An 18613-nucleotide genomic window follows, 5' to 3' on the forward strand; every position below is an offset into this window, starting at 1 on the left:
TTTAAATAAATAACTTGAATGGACTCAAAATAGGGCTTTCCTGTGTGAATCTATGTAGGTAAGTTAATTGCTGGACTAGGAGTGTTACTGGCCAGGAGCATCTGCTGTCCAGTTCATTCAAGTTTCTTATTTTAACTGAAGCCTTGAGGAAGGGGGAGTGTTTTAAGGCACCAAAATGTGTTGGCTGTTTTTTTTATTGCAAACCAATAAATTTACTTGGACTCTTATTATTCGGACTGGCGCTTTAGCCATTGGTGTGTGTCTTGTGCATGTGGGCGGGGCCAATCGCTCCTGCATGTGGAGGTACCTTTTTGCCATGAACGTACTTATCAATGCCTGCTACCAGGCGGGGATTGTGGTCATGTAAACGTTTAACATTGAGGCAGTTCCCCAACTTAGAGATGAACTGTGTCACTGTGTGCAGTAAAAAAAAAATACAGAGTTCCTCTGAAAAGTCCATCCAATGTCACTACACACCTTAGTTTGATATTGCATGTTGTATGTTGCAATAAGGAGGGACTCTGCTGAGGCTACGCTCTCTCCCTCAGTCCAGTGTACCTCTGTTACTTCACTCCCAGTAACAGAATTGGGGTCCCACAAAGCGTAGACCTCATGTGTGCACTTGTTAACTCCTTCACTCTCGTACCATGTGACCAGGTCATGTATCTCAATAACCTGGGTTTGGTTCTTGTTACTCCCGGAAACTGACTGCTGGGGAGGGAGCCAGAAGATCAAAACCCCCCCCCCACTACCAGAGAACCCAACACCAGGTACCACACCTGATGAATAGCTGCAATTTACCTTGCTCTAGACCTTGGTTATTCATAGCAACTGCATTACTCCTCCTATTTGTCTTGCCTTGTTGTAGTGGCTATACATCATACCCTGTAGTGCTTTACTGACCCAAGTTCTTTTGATACACCAGAACCAACATGCACCCCTTTAAATAACTTAAGACCAGGCTTAGAACAGTTGAGCCAACTTTACTTAAAATTCTCTCAGCATTACAGTCCGTGGTGAACATTAGCGTAAGAAGAACCTTATCTATCCCTAGCTAGTCCAGGCATACCTCTAAACAGTAGTAGTCCATTGCTTTCTTTTTCCATGCCTTGGCTGATCTCTGGATCTCCAGTACCCCTGACGGACTGCAAGGCGCAGGAGTCCTTTTCCACAGTAGTCACAGCATGTTTGTTTTCTAACAATAACAACCTGACAATATTTCTAACCCCTTATCACTAACCAAAACTTAAAAATAAAATGTTCTGCCTTTAGATACAATTGGTGCTCTATTGACAAGTGAAAGTAGTTAAAAAAATCCAGTTGTTCCACAGCACTGAAAGTGTTATCTCTATAACTGATCAAGTTTTGGTGAGATAGCTTAATTTGCAGTCTAGTAGCTTGGCAGACAGTGACTTGATACCAATGACATCCTGCAGATTGTAGCAAGCTTTAATGCAAAAACTAGTGCAGATCATTACAGATGAACAACAGATCAAATAATCATAGTGTGTCTAGCTCCAGCAGAATACAGCACATGTGATGAATGCAGACTAAAGAATGAAGAAGAAGGTTGGGACTAACTACAGTACATAGAGCATCCCTAGCTATGGAGCGAGGAAAGGGCAAAATCAGTCAAAGGCAAATATACAACAATGCATGTATAACATAATAAATGTTTCTATTGTTTTACGCTACTACCATGAACTTCACTTCATAAATTAACAATTCTCAGAGTGGCCTTTTAGAAAGCTATCCTTCATATGGCTCGCAGCCACATAAACTCCACTCTGACAACAAATCAATTTCATTGGAACTCCGGCTCTGCCTGTTCAATATATTTTTAGATTTTACGCTGTCAAAACTACACAACAGAGAGCGTTGTATAGATCCAAATAACACCATTAAATTTGATTTGCTTCTTTTGGATTTTAATGAAAGAAAGAGGTTGATCAAATTTGCATCTCTCTGCATGTTTGTTTCTGGGTAATTACAGAAAAAAATTATGCGCATCCACACCAGCTGTCAACAGTGTATGTTTTGCTGTTGGTTATTTTTAAAATGTACGATTTGCAAAAAGGCAAGAAGTGGAAAAATGCTGGCACGTTTACTTTTTATTGAGTGTTTGAAAATAGAAATGTAAAACTGTAATGGGAATATGCCACACGTCCTTTAGTTAGCTCCCTCTATCTTCATTCACTAACTGATTTCAAACACCGAAGAATATTTTTGTAAACTATTATATGTACAGTAATTACAAGAGTAAAGATTTTACTGAATAAAAATTCTTTGTAGTTGTTCTAGGTACTATTTTGTTGCATCTTTTTGGTATACTATGCAAACCTCTTCTACCTCTTGGCTGTTCCTGTTCCCCCTGGAGACTTGCCTGGCAGTGTTCTCCTGCTGTCCTCTCCTTGCTCCTGTGCCTCCTAGCCAGGACACCTCTGTGTGTCTTGAGGAGGGTCCTGTCCACACCCAAGCCCAGGCCAAATGTCACCCCCCCCCCCAGACTGGGGAACTCCCTCAAAGGACACTACAGCCTAACACTCCATCTCCAGCTTCCATCCGAGCTCCATACTGCCCCAGCTGGGCTGAACAAGAGTATTTGAGGGGACCTGCCCCCTGCCAACCCTTCTGTTGGGGATTAGTTAGGGCTCTCAGAATACTCCAATCAGCTCCACCTTCCTTCCCCTCCCATTCTCCTAGAAGGTTCCAGTACATTCTAGAAGTAGGGGTGAGGTCTCAGTGATGTTGCCTGTAAATAATCCAGCCAGGAAAAACACAGACAGACTCGGCTGCCAGCCAAGCCTGCACAAATTTACCTGCTCTAAGTAAAAAAAAAAATATTATCTACACTCCTAGCACACTAGAGGGTGCTACCCTATAAATTGTACTACACATACATTTTGAAGGAGGATTCTGTGATTTTATAATTGTTGTTATAGCCGATCATCAAATGTGGTTGGACTTCAGTCCAACAAGCTCCAGTAGGGTGAGGGTCCTACTGTTGTTAGTGAAGAGGCATTGGAGGATAAAGACAAACTTTACTATTGGGGAAATTGTCCTTTAACACTTCTCCCTCTTCCCTCAGTGTAAATCGCATAGCTAATACTTACCTTAAACCCCAACCCCTTCAATTATGGTGCTGCCTAACACACAGCCTTTGCACAAAGGGTTATTGCAGGTGCTACACTAGTGCAGCATGCCCAGGATTTGGCCGGGAAAGTGGTGGGCACTAGTTTGGACTGCCGTAGTGGTGGGCAGATCTCCGGAGCAGAACTGAAGCTAAGTATTTAGCAAATGGGATATACTGAGAGGGAAATTAAAGGTAAACTTTATAAACAGTGAATTTCCTCAAAGTTAGTTCCCAGACTATGGACATTAAAGCATTTACATATTCAATTATATATATATATATATATATATATATATATATATTTTTTTTTTTTTTTTTTTTTTTTTTTTTTTGATGCGAGAATGTGGTTAACAATAAAAGTGGCTGCAACATTTGGACAAAGACAATATAAGACAAACAATGAACAGTTTGTTAGCATTGTCTGAGAACAAACTAGCAATTATGGGTCTAGGGATTAAGATTAATAAACACTTGAATGGATGGCAGTCAGTCTAATATGTTTCTCATTACATATAATAGTTTACAAAAATATTCTTCGCTGTTTAAAATCAGTCATTAGCTGGAGAGAAAGGGAGCTCCATAAAGTTTGTGGGGCATATTCCCATTTCTATTTTCAAAACACCCAATAAAACGTAATTGTGCCAGGATTTTTCCACCTCTTGCCTTTTTGCAAATTGTACATTTTAAGAAAAAACAACAGCAAACATCAAAGAAATTTTGGACTTGTCATTCCTTATGCAAAGAGAGCTCCAACCATTCCATGAGAAAAACTTAGGATGATTTGTCCATAAACAAAGAGATAATGGGGGGGGGTTCCGGATAAATCCACTTGCGTAGAATGGCTTTCTGTGCCACAAGGGATATGATAAGGAGGGTTTTTTTGCATCCCCTTGAAAGTTTAATACCTGGGATGTTTAGTATCCCAAAAAGGGCCCATTCAGGAGTTGGGTAGTTAATAAAGTATGTAGTAGCATAATGCTTTAATTGTGTGTAGATCTGGGGCAGACCCAGGAGGCATAGAACAAGTCCGCAATTTGAGCAGCAGGAAAAGGAGCTTAGGTCCATAAGGTAGTAGTGACGTGGGGATAAATAACAATGATGGAAATGTTGAAGCATCATTTCATGGTTCATTGTGGCTTTGATCATGCCCCAAGATAGATGTAGTGGTTTTAGAAGCGTGTCAACCAAAAGCTGGGGGAAACTCCAGGTCTGTTTGTTAAGACCAATTGTTGGGGGACATTAAAATATTTACATATTCTTGACAAGCTGCAACAGAACTTTAAAACAAGTCATCAATGACCCCTCTAACTGCCTATACTGTGAAGAAGTTCAATCTGAAAGATCACAATGGGCTTTAAAGTCAGGACTAACAGCTCATCTGCTAATGTACACATGAAAAGGCTGCTGAGATTCTGGTTCTATCCAAAGTAATAGTAAAATAAGCTTTTAGTACTTCTGATGTGAACTTTGAAGATTCATCTTTACAGAATGTTTATAACTACATAGATAAATGAGGGTTTGGTTTAAAGTGCTTTTACTTCAGAATAAGCAAAAACGATGATGTGCATATTATAGTCACAGGTTCACTTAAGGCTTTAATATTATTTATTATTTTTTTGGAGCAAGACATAATCAAAAAGAAAATTTCCATTTTTTTTCTTTGAAACTCCCTTTAAATGTTCCACTTCAAAATGTGAATACCCTCCTGTTGTCTTCTTTGTGGAATTATATCTACTAATGCAAAGTGACAGGTCTTCTTAAAAACAGTGGTTGTCTGGATGTGGCATTTAAATATCAAACCATAACCATAACCAAACCCCCCCCCCAAAAAAATAAAACAGAGAGTCAATTTTCTTAAAGTCAGCTGGCTATGCTACATTGCCTGGGCAGCTGTTAAAGCTATGCTTGAATTTCATTTCTAGAGTATTTATATTCTAGGGACATTAACTATGTCGGTGAGGCGGACCATGAGAAGACTAGATTTCAAGGTTATCGGCAGCCCAGTTGAGAAGCTAAATAATTCACTATAAAAGAAAACATTAAACACAGCATGATGTGGGTGTTCTAATGCCTAAAACATCTTGATGGGCTTAATAGTCTACATTTCACAAGATCATATTAGTGACATCTTCAGCAACGACCTTTTGGGGAACATCAAAGACTATGTAAGCCTTACTTTCTCTTATTTCCGATAAATGCTATTCGTGTGTTGGAGATAAAAGGGAATATAGTGGAAATATATTCAAACTCTATTTTCTGCACCAGCACTGGTTAACATAATAAATCTATCTGTTGTACTATGAAGTCTCACCAACTGCTTCTTATATGTGAAATTATATTACAGACTTGAGATGTGGCAGAAGCTGTCAAAGTGCAGATAAGGCCAAATCAGCACTAAGCTGACACATCCACACTTAATCCCCCCCCCCCCCCCTCCAAAAAAAAAAACGGGAATGCCTCTCCTTGATGTCTGTGAACATCTATCTATAAATACACTGGGCTCATCCCTCAGCTTCATTACTGAGCCAGGGATCTGCAGTCTCTATTTAGCAAATAAATGAGCAGAGAGTTTAATATTACAAAATGTGAGCAGAAACAGATGCTGGCTAATGTGTGTTCCATGATTCCACAATTGATGAACCTGGCAACAACAAGGGATTGTAAAAATTTAAACCCTCTGTTCACAGTCCAGTAAGTGATGAGGACCAATGTGTTTTATGTTTTAAGGACTGATGAACCTGGCAACAAAGGCAAAAAAAACCTCTGCTCTCATTACCCTTAAGGGTTCGTTTACACTTGCTTCGACCTTAATACACATTAAAGCACCTACCATTTCAACATGCTTTTTTTATGTGTTTTTGATGCTTCTGTGATGCTTTTTTAAAGATTTAATGAAGCTTGGCAAATGCCCTGTGTGTACCAAATTTCTATTTGTTTTAATGGGGCCCAGTAGAACTCAGGCTCAGGGATACCCCCACTCAATAGTTCCACAGCTCATTTGTACCCCTGTTCAGCAGATCTCCAGCTTATTAGTACCCTCCTTCAGCAGATCTCTATGTTATCATTACCCTCATTCAGCAGATCCCCTGCTCTGTTGTACCCCCAGCTCTGCTGATGCCCCACTCAGTAGTTACCCCTAGCTTTGCTGATCCCCCGCTCAGAAGTAATCCCCAGCTCTGGTGATCCTCTGGTTTGCTGATCCTCCTCTCTCTCTCCTGTTCCTGCTCACCTCCCCCTATATTGCTCCCATGCTGTTTACCATATGTAACATCTGCTAGTTTTTGCTGCTCTGCTGATCCCCCACTCAGTAGTAACCCCCAGCTCTGGTGGTCCTCTGGTTTGCTGATCCTCCTCTCTCTCCAGTCTCCTGCTCACCTTTACCCATGTTTCACACCACATGTGCCATCTGCTAGTTGCTCTGCTCCAGTCCAGACCCCACTCACCTTCCTGCACACCAGATATAACGTCTGCACCAGACGCTCCCAGAATTTATACACATGAACCAGAAGTGACTGCGAATTATGTCTTTCCAGTTCGCTTGTTGGTTGTTGGATATATCATACTTGCAATACCTCCAAAACAAAGGGAATCTAATGCTGAATAAAAGCCCTGCAAAAGCTTCAGGGGCTGTAACCGAAATTTGTCATAGACTATGGAGAATTTAGAGACACTCTGAAGCACCAAGAAAGTGACATGGCTTATAATTTTTTAAGCAAAACAAAGCTAACACAAAGTGTAAACAGAACTATAAGCTAACCATTTTATTTAGTGACAGGTGCTTTGACTGGTATTCAGAGTGCTTTAAAAAAGCATTTTAGTTCTAGGTTGACGCCACAAATATCTTAAATACCGTATCTCCAGGTAAGATCTTCCTGATGGCTTCACCCTCCAGTTTGAGCTATTCTATATGTGGCTTGAGTGGCTGACACAGAAATTTAAACCGTACCGAGACTCAAATAAGACCCATCTGACATTCCGTTTTCTTAAAAACAAAACACGAACAAGGCACTCCTAGAGTGACATGTGGATGCTGTCTATGTGAGTAGTGCAACCAAAAACACAGAGAGCAGTGTCTCCAAAAACACAATCTTACTTTATTCCACAATTGGTTAAAAGCCAACACTGGATTAAAGCGATGGTTACCGGTAACCTTCGGGCATCCAGGGTATACTGGGGGACCAGGATGATAGTGAGGTTCAAGTGATCCGTATTGGGGCAAACCCTCCGGCCACGGCAAGGAAATGGAGGAATGCATGTCACAGGTAGTGAAATCACTGTAACCCGAAAGTCCATGTAGGTGGACACTGAAAAACACCAGGAATTCAAGCTGATTGCCAGGATAACATGTTTTGGGGCACTCCCCTTTGTCAGATCCTGGTAGGCAACTGGCAAACCAATGTTTATATATACACTTCTACCCCCACCAATTAACAGCTAACACGGCATATCCCTTAGCCCAAAACGAAGCCTGGTCAGCTGCTGATGGGGAATGTAATTTAATCCTTAATGGACCACAGAAACAAATTAGTTACAAATACCTATGTGTGCTGCCATAGCCTCGTGACTACATTGAAATATACATAAGAAATATATATCAAATATTTATATATAAATTAAGTTTACCATCAAACCATAATAATCATAATAATAATAATAAAATTATAATAATAAAACAATGCATTATACATAAAACCTACATTTAAAAACCATCCCCTAATAAGGGAGAAAAAGGGGGAGGGGGGAGGAAAAAAGAAACAACAAGGAAATACTAAAGGTAGGGAATAATCAAAAAAAGAAAAAAACATCCGGATTTATTAAAATCATGGACCACTACGGTCCATATCAGGATCAATACACATGATCATTATTAAATTATACTCTGAATCTCGGGATCCTCATTGAGGCCATTTGGAGTTAGAGTGTTTAACTTATGGATCCAAAAGGTCCCACGTTTGCACAATACCGAGGACTTTTTGTTGGCAGTTAGGGACCCCAGAGATTCACATTCAATGGCGAATACCATCAAGGCACAACGTGAAATGACGTGGTACACTATGCTTATCTGACTGTTCCTTGATAAATCTACAGTGTTCACCTATCCTCTTGCTAAGTGGGTGTGTGGTACATCCCACATACAGAAGTTTACATGAACCCGCAGTGCATAATTTACATGATCCCTTGAACACGTGATGAACTGTCTTATGTCATTGGTGTAGCCAGCCCTATCTCGAAACATTGTTTGACCCTGAACAATAAACTGACATGTGAGGTATCCTGACTTACCACATCTAGCCCATTCTATTGTCAAAAAAAATCTAATATCCTTACATTTAGCTTTATTGTTATCTTTCACCTTGCTTAGTGCAGTAATATTCTTTAAAAAGTGTGTGCTTTCCTAAAGATAATACGAGGCATGTCAGAGATGACTGGTGCCAGTTTGGATCCATTTTTAGAATATGCCAGTATTTCCCAAACACCTTTTCAATGTCCCGATAATCCCTATTGAATGTCATGGTGAAACGTGTAATATTAGGTTCGATGGACTTGGTTTTTCTGATTAGTTTTTTTTGGAGAAGTATTCAAAAATTTTGAATATGCCTCCAATATTAACTCCCTGGGATAGCACTTTTCTATGAATTTTTGTTTTAGGAGAATGCTCTGTTCTATGTAATCTTCAATCTATGAACAATTCCTTCTTGGCTGATGGAACAGAGAGAATATTGTCCTTCCAGGTGGGGTGGTGGCAACCTGTGTAATGTAAATACAAGTTGCTCACTTATTTGCAAAAATTCTTTGTGATGATAGTACCTCTTTCATGAGTCAGTTCTAGGTCCAAAAATATAAAACTTAATGGATCTATGACATGAGTAAATGTTAAGCCAAAGCTGTTATCATTACAATAGGAGACAAAGGATTTGAACTCCTCCACCGTCCCACTCCAAATTATATGAACATCGTCAATATAGCACCCAAAGAAAGCTATATGTTTGGAAAAGGGATTGTTATGCCAAATACACAACTCCTCCCAATGACCTAAGGTGATGTTAGCATAACAAGGGGCAAAGTTTGCACCCAAGGCAGTGCCCTGGGTTTGTAGATAGAATTTTTCAAGGAACACAAAATAGTGTGTTCCAAACAAAACTTTACCCTATCAACTAGAAATTGAGCCTGCTTGTAATTCTAATTAGAGTCCTTTGATAAAAAGTATTGTAGGGCCCTAAGGCTCATATTTTTTTCTTTTTTTCCTTATTCCCTACATTTAGTAGGTTGTCCCCCCCCCCTTTTTTTTCCCTATTAGGGGATGTTTTTTAAATTAAAGTTTTGTATAATTTATTGTTTTCTTATTATTATGATTATGGTTTTATGGTCAACTTCATTTTAATATGTAAACATTTAATATATATTTCTTATGTATATTTCAGTGTAGCCACTAGGCTATGGCAGCACACATAGGTATCTGTAACTAATTTGTTTCTGTGGCCCATTAACGGTTAAATTACATTCCCCAGCAGCTGACCAGGCTTCCTTTTGGGATGAGGGATATGCAGTGTTAGCTGTTAATTGGTGGGGGTAGAAGTGTATATATAAACATTGGTTTGACCGGTTGAATACCAGGATTTGACAAAGGGGAGTGCCCCGAAACATGTTATCCTGGCAAACGGCTTGAATTGCTGGTGTTTTCCAGTGTTTTTGAGCATGCCATCACGGGTTCCGGGTTCCAGTGACGTCACTACTGGTAACACGCATCCCTCTGTTTCCTTGCCGCGGCAATATGGATCACTTGGACCTCACTACCATCCCGGTCTCCCGGTAAATCCTGGATGCCTGAGGGTTGCGGTTGCCCATCTACCAGTAACCATCGCTATAATTCAGTGTTGGCTTTCTAACTAATTTTGGAGATACTGCTCTCTATGTTTTTGGGGCTCTTGGACTCTTTGCTAGCTAGCCCTGGTTGCACTACTCACATAGACAGCATCCACATCCACAATCACTCTAGGGGCGCCTTGTCAGTGTTCTGTTTTTATGTTTTCTTGTCACTATCGCAGTGGTCACTCTGGCAGCCCTTCTCACTTACAATCAGCATTCCAATCAATATTGGCTGTGGGTTCTTACCAAGAGGGAGATGGAGAAGACTAGCAACTTACAAGGTTGTAGTTTTAAATCCATATTTCTTGCTTCTTTAAAGTAAATATAAGCCCTAACTGAATGAAATTTAGTTTGTTAAAGCATGACGTTTATTTTGCTAAAGCACTGTGCATTACAAACAATTGCACTATTTATGTAGATAAAAGACTTGGTTTTTACCATCCTTTGCTGCATCTTAGTTTTGCTGATCTTTTTCAGCCTCTTTTAGCCACTTCCTGTGTACATAAATGTACTCCACCAATAGCTGCCTGGATTTCTCAGGATGGTTTTTCTAATTATGACAATAATTGACACACACACACACAAACACTGTGTGTTGAAAATGTAATTTATAGTTTAGGTGCCTGAACAAGAACCCTCATTGCAGGATCACCTCATCGTATAACAATAAAATCTAAAATGGAATGGAACTCAATAAGTGAATATATTTTATAGGCAGAGGTATTAATTGTGCCTAAGCATTACCCTGAAAAAAGTTACTTTAGTTTAAAATGTATCCTGAAAAATAACAGTGCACTTCCTGATATGTCACTGTGGTTAGGCACTCCTGTGCCTCAAGCCTCATAGCTGTATATCTTCCTTCTACTAGTCTTAGGATGTTTTGTGATGCCATTACTGTGCTTTTCACTGTTATTCTTTCTGAAGGCTTTGATACATTGAAACAATATATGATGAATAAATCACAGTAGTGACGAAACATGTCGGGGCGTGGCCGTGCAGTGGTGGACATCATGGACGAGTAACTTATAGAGGGACGAGCGGTGCGGTGTAACCAAACTTAGGGAGTTACCGGTCTCAGCAGTCGGGCGAGTGAGGAGTGGATGAGATAATCGGCTCAGACGCCTGCTTAGCTCGGGTCCGCCATGACCACAAACCCTCAGGAGATTTATAAGCTGCTATGCGGTGCATTGTGTATACAGTGTGATGTGGAGGTTGCTGTGCATAATTTACAGTTTTAAAGTGTGAGTTGAACTATTGGAGATTTGTTTTTAGTGTGTGTTAAATAAACTGGTTGTACGTTATCACGCTATTGGGAGCAATTCTGTTTATTCACATATGGAACGTATTCCACATTTTCCTCTGGATGGATAAAATTGGGTGGACTTAATCCGATGATCTGGAACCATTAAGCTTTTTAGCCTTGCACGCAAGTGTGGGCACTTGGAGCTGGTGAGTGAATTTTCATTGGGAGCGGTTTCACAAGACACCAGGGTGTGGTGGAAGTTATTGGAAAGAAGATTTTGCACACAAAGTTTGAATGAACTCTACCCTATCACAGAGTCACTTATTTTTATTTATGCCATAGTGCACATATTATTTCTTATTATATTTATATATAATTTCTTTCATATTATATATATTTTTTTTCATTGTCAAAATGATATTTTTTCCTGCAGCATTGAATATTTATCACAGTTTGTAATAATTTTTTTACACTTGATATTTTTTTACACTTGATGTTCACCATTTTTATATATATAATTTTTTTCTTTATGATTGGTGTACACTTAAAATAGGTGTCCACGAGCTTTAGGAACAGTCACTATAAGGGTGATATATGTATTGAGGGAGCGCCACTATTTTTATTGTCACGTGTGATTCAAGTATAGACACGTTTTAGATAACAATTATATGGTTTAACAGATTTTTACAATGTGGCAGCTGTAGCGAGACACTTATACTAACATTTGTCATTCAATTCAGTTGGTATTTATTTCGAGGCGCAGTGGTGGGTAACAAGGTATAGGTGGGCTTTTGTACTTTGGAGACCTATTGTCAGTAAACAATAGTCTTGCCTGTACCGAGGCAACTGCTTATACAAGAAATAATTCCCACAAAGCCCCTTTCACACAGCCTTCAGTTTGTTTCATCAGTTCAGTCACGTTTTTTCAAAGGCCCCTTTCACACGGGACGGATCCGTGTTGATCCGCCCCGTGTTTATCCGCTGCTCAGCGGGGATCGCTCCGCTTTCCCCAGCTGAGCAGGCAGATGACAGGGCGGGACCCGCACACTGTGCAGGGACCGCCCTGTCAGATCTCCGCTCTCCCCTATGGGGGATCGGAGGAACACGGACCGTCTGTCCGTGTTCCTCCGATCCGCTCCGCAGACGGATAGAAAAATAGGATTTTCTTCTGTCCGCAGAATCGGACGAGAGCGGAGGCGGACGACATCGGGTGTTAGCGGATGTACATCCGCTGACACCCGCTATCCCATAGGGATACATGTATGTCCGTATTTCATCCGAAAACGGATGGATGAAATACGGACATACGGTCCGCATGTGTGAAAGGGGCCAAAGAAAAAAATGCATCAGTTTACATCAGTTTTTCTTTCATCAGTCCATCAGTTTTTCATCAGTTTTTACATCCAATTAACCACTTGAGTCAAATTTTTGGTTTACATCATCTTTCACATTATACAAAAAAATTGGGCTAACTTTACTGTTTGGTTTTTTGAATTCATGGAAGTGTATTTTTTCCCCAAAAATTGTATTTGAAAGACCGCTGCCCAAATCCTATGTGAAATAAAATATTGCAATGATCGCCATTTTATTCTCTAGGGTCTCTGCTAAAAATATATAATATTTGGGGGTTCTAAGTAATTTTCCAGCAAAAAAATACAAAATAGATTCTAAATTGTAAGCAACAAGTGTCAGAAAAAGGTTTAGTCTTTAAGTGGTTAAACTGCCCTCATCTACAGACCGAAGTTCATTCCTTTGAGCTAAAAGAATCGAGAGATACATTGTATCTCTTCTCTATCCCTGCACTGAGGAATGTCTTTTTTTTTGACAGCTCGGCTTAGCACTGTTTACATAGAATCAGGGAAATGCCAGTTAAGATCGAGAGGGGGTTTAATCGAGATTTTTTTTAACGATTAATTGTACAGCTCTAGTATGCGCAAGTTTTTTTTTTTTGTTTATTTACTTTTCATGTGTTTTTTTTTTTACTTATGATTTTATTTCTATCACATAGGGGACCAATAGTCCCCTATGTGATAGCAGATACGTAACAGGTCCTCTTAGGGGGCAGTGTGTGCAAGGAGAGGACAGGAGAAGAACAGTAAACACAGTGAGGGGGTAGTCTGTACAGACAGGCCCCCTCACATGCCTACCCTGACTATCACCTTTAAAAATGTCATTGTTGGCTATTTTTTTTTTCTATACTTTATAGTGCCAAGAAGGGGCTGTCATTTGGGCCCACCGCTAAATTAAATTAAGGGGCTGGGTCACCCAGTGACATTGCCCAGTGACCCCGCCCCTTTGTTTAATTTAGCGGTGGGTCCGAATGACAGCTCCTTCTCTACGCTATGAAGTATAGAAAAAAAAAAGATCCGACAATTACATTTAAAAGCTGACAACGACAGTCAGTGTCGGCAAGTGAGGGGGCCTGTCTGTACAGACTGCTCCCTCACTATATGCACATCTCTTCTCCTCTCCTGCCTTTCTCTGCCCCAAACCCCCCCCCCCCCCCAAATGACAGCTCCATAATATAAAGAGAAAAAGAGCCGGCAATTACATTTAAAAGCTGACAGGGACAGTCAGCGCTGGCAAGTGAATAAGACTGTATAGACTGCTCCCTCTCTGTGTATACTGCTATATTGCTCTCCTGCCTTTCTCTGCCACAACCGCCCCCCGCCCCCCAAAAAAATTAATGAAAAACTGAGTTTACATCTGTTTTTCGTCCGATCTGTTTTGACGGATGAAAAATAGGGCTTTCATCTGTTCAAAAAAACAGATATTGATGGAAGCGGGTGAAAATAGATGATCATCCATTGTCATCCATTTTTCCATAGGAATGCATTGATGTCCGTTTATCATCCGTCATCGAAAACGAACGGTCCGTATGTGTAAAAGGGGCCTAGCCCTCTTTCCAGAGTTTATTAAGTTAATACATTAAAAAAAAGACCAAAGTGAACAGTACCTAACTTTCTTTGTTACCTCACTATAAGCTAAGAACTACACCCTAAGAAGTGAAATGCTCAGAAGATGTCCTTGCAGCCTGCCAAGCCCTAAATAAATAAAGCCCTAAAATAACTGCATTGGATTTCAGTCTTCCTGGTAAGTTGGAGCTGCCTGTGGAATCTGCAAGGACAGCAAGTTGCCATACTTTCCAGACAGAGGAGTAAGGAGGAGGTATCTTCAACTGCATTAAAAGGGTTGCAAACCCTCATGTTTTTTCACTTTAATGCATCCTATGCTTTAAGGTGAAAAAACTTCTGACACTGACTAGTCCCTTAGCCCCCCCGTTTTACTCACCTGAGCCTGTTCGTTCCCTCGGCGGAGATGGGCTGTACCTCTCTGCCCGGGGTTCTCGGCTATTGATTGGATAGATTGATAGCAGCGCAGCCGTTGGCTCCCGCTGCTGTCAATCAAATATAATGACGCGGGCGCCAGGGGTGGGGCCGAGTCCAGCATTCTGTGTCTATGGACGCAAATGCTGGAATCGGGAGTGTGCCCGCAAGTTAAGCACCCCGGGAGAGCACTTTTCCTAGGGGGTGTACCGATGCGAGGAGGAGCCGCGAGCAGCAAGCGCCGTTGGGGGACCCCAGAAGACGATGATCGGAGCTACACTTTGCAAAACGAACTGCACAGTGGAGGTAAGAATGATTTATTTGTTATTTAAAGGAAAAACAATGAGAGTTTACAACCCCTTTAAGTGGCAATTGAAACAGAATATGCTGCACTCTCTCTAATGTAAAACGTATGAAGATGGAAGATACAGTGTGAAGCCATATAATAGTCTTGAAAAGTTGGGCAGATTTGGGTACTCGGATTCAGTCTCCAAGAATCCCTACATAGACTGTAAATTAGAGGATAAATCTCCAATTGCCTGAAACAAGATCAAATACACACCTTTCTCAATCCCCGAAAATCACTTCCTTAAAAACCACTGGCAAGGCATTAGTCATATGATCTCTGCTGAAAATACAGTTCCTTGAAAAAGTATTCATACCCCTTAAACGTTTACACATTTTGTCATGTTACAACCAAATACATAAATTTATTTTATTGGGATTTTATGTGATAGACCAACACAAAGTGACACATAATTGTGAAGTGGAAAGAAAATGATAAATTTTTTTAAAATCTTTTACAAATAAATATGTGAAAAGTGTGGCGTGCATTTGTATTCACCCCCCCCCCCCCGAGTCAATACTTTTGTAGAACCACCTTTTTGCTGCAATTACAGCTGCAAGTATTTTTGGGGATGTCTTGATCAGCTTTGCACATCTAGAGAGTGAAATTTTAGCCCATTCTTCTTTGCAAAATAGCTCAAGCTCTGTCAGATTGGGTGGAGAGCGTCCGTGAACAGCAATTTTCACGTCTTGCCACAGATTCTCAATTGGATTTAGGTCTGGACTTTGACTGGGCCGTTCTAACACATGAATATGCTTTGACCTAAACCATTCCATTGTAGCTCTGGCTGTATGTTTAGGGTCATTGTCCTGCTGGAAGGTAAACCTCCGCCCCAGTCTCAAGTCTTTTGCAGACTTTAACAGGTTTTCTTCTAAGATTACCCAGTTTTGACTCTATCCATCTTCCCATCAACTCTGACCAGCTTCCCTGTCCCTGCTAAAGAAAAGCATCCCCACAACATGATGCTGCCACCACCATATTTCACGGTGGGAATGGTGTGTTTAGGGTGATGTGCAGTGTTAGTTTTCTGCCACGCATAGTGTTTTACTTTTAGGCCAAAAAGTTAAATTTGGGTCTCATCTGACCAGAGCATCTTCTTTCATATGTTTGCTGTGTCTTCCACATGGCTTTTGCAAACTGCAAATGGGACTTCTTATGGCTTTCTTCTTGCCACTCTTCTATAAAGGCCAGATTTGTGGAGTACACGATTAATAGTTGTCCTGTGGACAGATTCTCCCACCTGAGCTGTGGATCTCTGCAGCTCCTTGAAAGTTACCATGGGCCTCTTGGCTGCTTCTCTTATTAATGCTCTTCTTGCCTGCCAGTATAGGTGGACGCCCAGGTCTTGGTAGGTTTGCAGTTGTGCCAAACCCTTTCCATTTTCAGGTGATGGATTGAACAGTGCTCTGTATGGTGTTCAAAGCTTTGGATATTTTTTTATAACCTAATCCAACTTGAAAGTGGATGTAAACCCGATTTTTTTTTTTTTTATGAAGACTTCTACCTGGTAGAGTGGAGGATGTCAAGTCATCTGTACCCAGTCTTGCTACCAAGAGTTAATCCAGCTCTGACCAATCCTCTTATATTTTTATACTGAGATAAAAAACGACACACAGATAAATTTGTGTCACCACTTCCCTCACTGCTGCGACCGACATCTGATTTCCTTATCTCATGCACGAGTATGTCTATGGCACGGAGTGTATGACATGTGCAGGAAGGAGTGTATATGACAGGGGGCCGTGAGTGCGCTCTCCTTCTGCTGTGCGCACGCTCTCCTTCACTCGACAGGAACGAGGTTCGGCCTCGGGTTGCTGCCTGGCCAAGGGGAGTGCAGAGGTGGGCGGGGAGTAGTGTGACATCACAACGCCGCCCACCGAGCACCGTCAAAGAGACCCGCCCACCAATTCAGGAGTTTTGCGGGGCTCCTACAGATGAAGGGGGTGACATTGCTAAGGTAGGGATACATGCAGGAGGCTTCTATATATGCACAGATTTATACTGTGCCATTAGTTGATACAGGATGAGGGGTGGGTTAACATCCACTTTAAACTTCTCCACAATTTTATCCCTGACCTGTCTGGTGTGTTCCTTGGCCTTTATGATGTTGTTTGTTCACTAAGGTTCTCTAACAAATCTCTGAGGGCTTCACAGAACAGCTGTAATTATACTGAGATTACGTTACACATAGGTGGACTCTAGTTACTAATTAGGTGACTTCTGAAGGCAATTGGTTCCACTAGATTTTAGTTAGGGGTATCGGGGGGGGGGGCTGAATACAAATGCACGCCATACTTTTCAGATATTTATCTGTACAAAAATATGAAAACCTTTTATCATTTTCCTTCCATTTCACAATTATGTGCCACTGTGTTGGTCTATCACATAAAAATCATAATAAAATACATTTACGTTTTTGGTTGTAACATGACAAAATGTGGAAAATTTTAAGGGGCAACATTTCAAGGCGCTATAAGGATAAGATTTTAGTACAGATCATAACCACTACCTTGGCATATGTTCAAGTGACCCACTAATGTGGGATCCCAAAGCAGCAGTTTTACCAGTCAAAGTTTTGATTTTTAATTATACGTTACCGTTAACGTTAATATAAATGTCAATATTTTTAAAGAGGAACTAAACTCTTAAAGCTGTGCCCAAAAAAAAGGCAAGCAGAGGGCAAAGGAATAGTCACCAATATTGCCTGTTGTCTCTCTGCAGCTGATGCTTCCACTTTACTGACTTACATGCCTTGTTCTGCACTGTTTCCCTGTGTGGAAGTGGCCATCTTGGTAAAGACAGAGCTTTGCTTCCTCATGTCAGAGCCTCCAGCAAGGAGAACAGTGGGCAGCTCCAAATTTCACTTCAAATATCATTTAAAAAACAATCAATGGCAGCAGTGCCTTAGATTCACACAGCAAGTATGCAGCTTTGAAACTGTAGGCACAAACAGGCACAAAATAGCAGTGCCTAGGCACACTCACATACTCACATACAAAGAAGGCACTGCTATTTTTTAGAAGGCATTCCAGACAATAGGTACATTTTTCAGGGTACTGCTTGGACATAATTACATTTCCAAATGTCCCCTATAATAAAGCAAATCTTTACTTTTTAAGTTCCGTTCCACTTTAACATTGGTTGTCAATGGTGGGTAACCAACAATGAGCTTATTATTATAACCTGTAAGACTGGTGACCACTGAATTGGAACAATAATGCCGCGTACACACGGTCGGAATTTCCGACAGAAAAAGTCAGATGGGAGCTTTTGGTCGGATAATCCGACCGTGTGTATGCCCCATCTGACTTTTTCTGTCGGCATTTCCGACGAACTTAGATCGAGAACATGCCCTACATTTTTCCACCGGAAATGCCGACGAAGCTTGTCCCGTTGGCAAGTCCGACCATGTGTACGCAGCATTAGAATTTGATTGGAGGGTGCTTTTAAAAATATCAAAAAAAATATTTTTTAAAAAGTCACTAATTCTTGAAATAGTAATAGGCATTTCAACAAAACATACACCCCTGCAGTATTATAAGAAGCTGTATAACCTATTCTCCATTAATCAGCCATGAGCCAAACTGCTGAAATCATTACTAAAATGGATCCTCAAGAAGCAGAGCCAAGGAGACCACAAATCCCTGGACTGCAGGTCAGAAGGTCACAGAAGGGAAATCATTTTCAATCCCGATATG

The sequence above is a fragment of the Aquarana catesbeiana genome, linkage group LG01 (assembly GCF_042186555.1).
Source record: "Aquarana catesbeiana isolate 2022-GZ linkage group LG01, ASM4218655v1, whole genome shotgun sequence".
Lineage (NCBI taxonomy): Eukaryota > Metazoa > Chordata > Amphibia > Anura > Ranidae > Aquarana > Aquarana catesbeiana.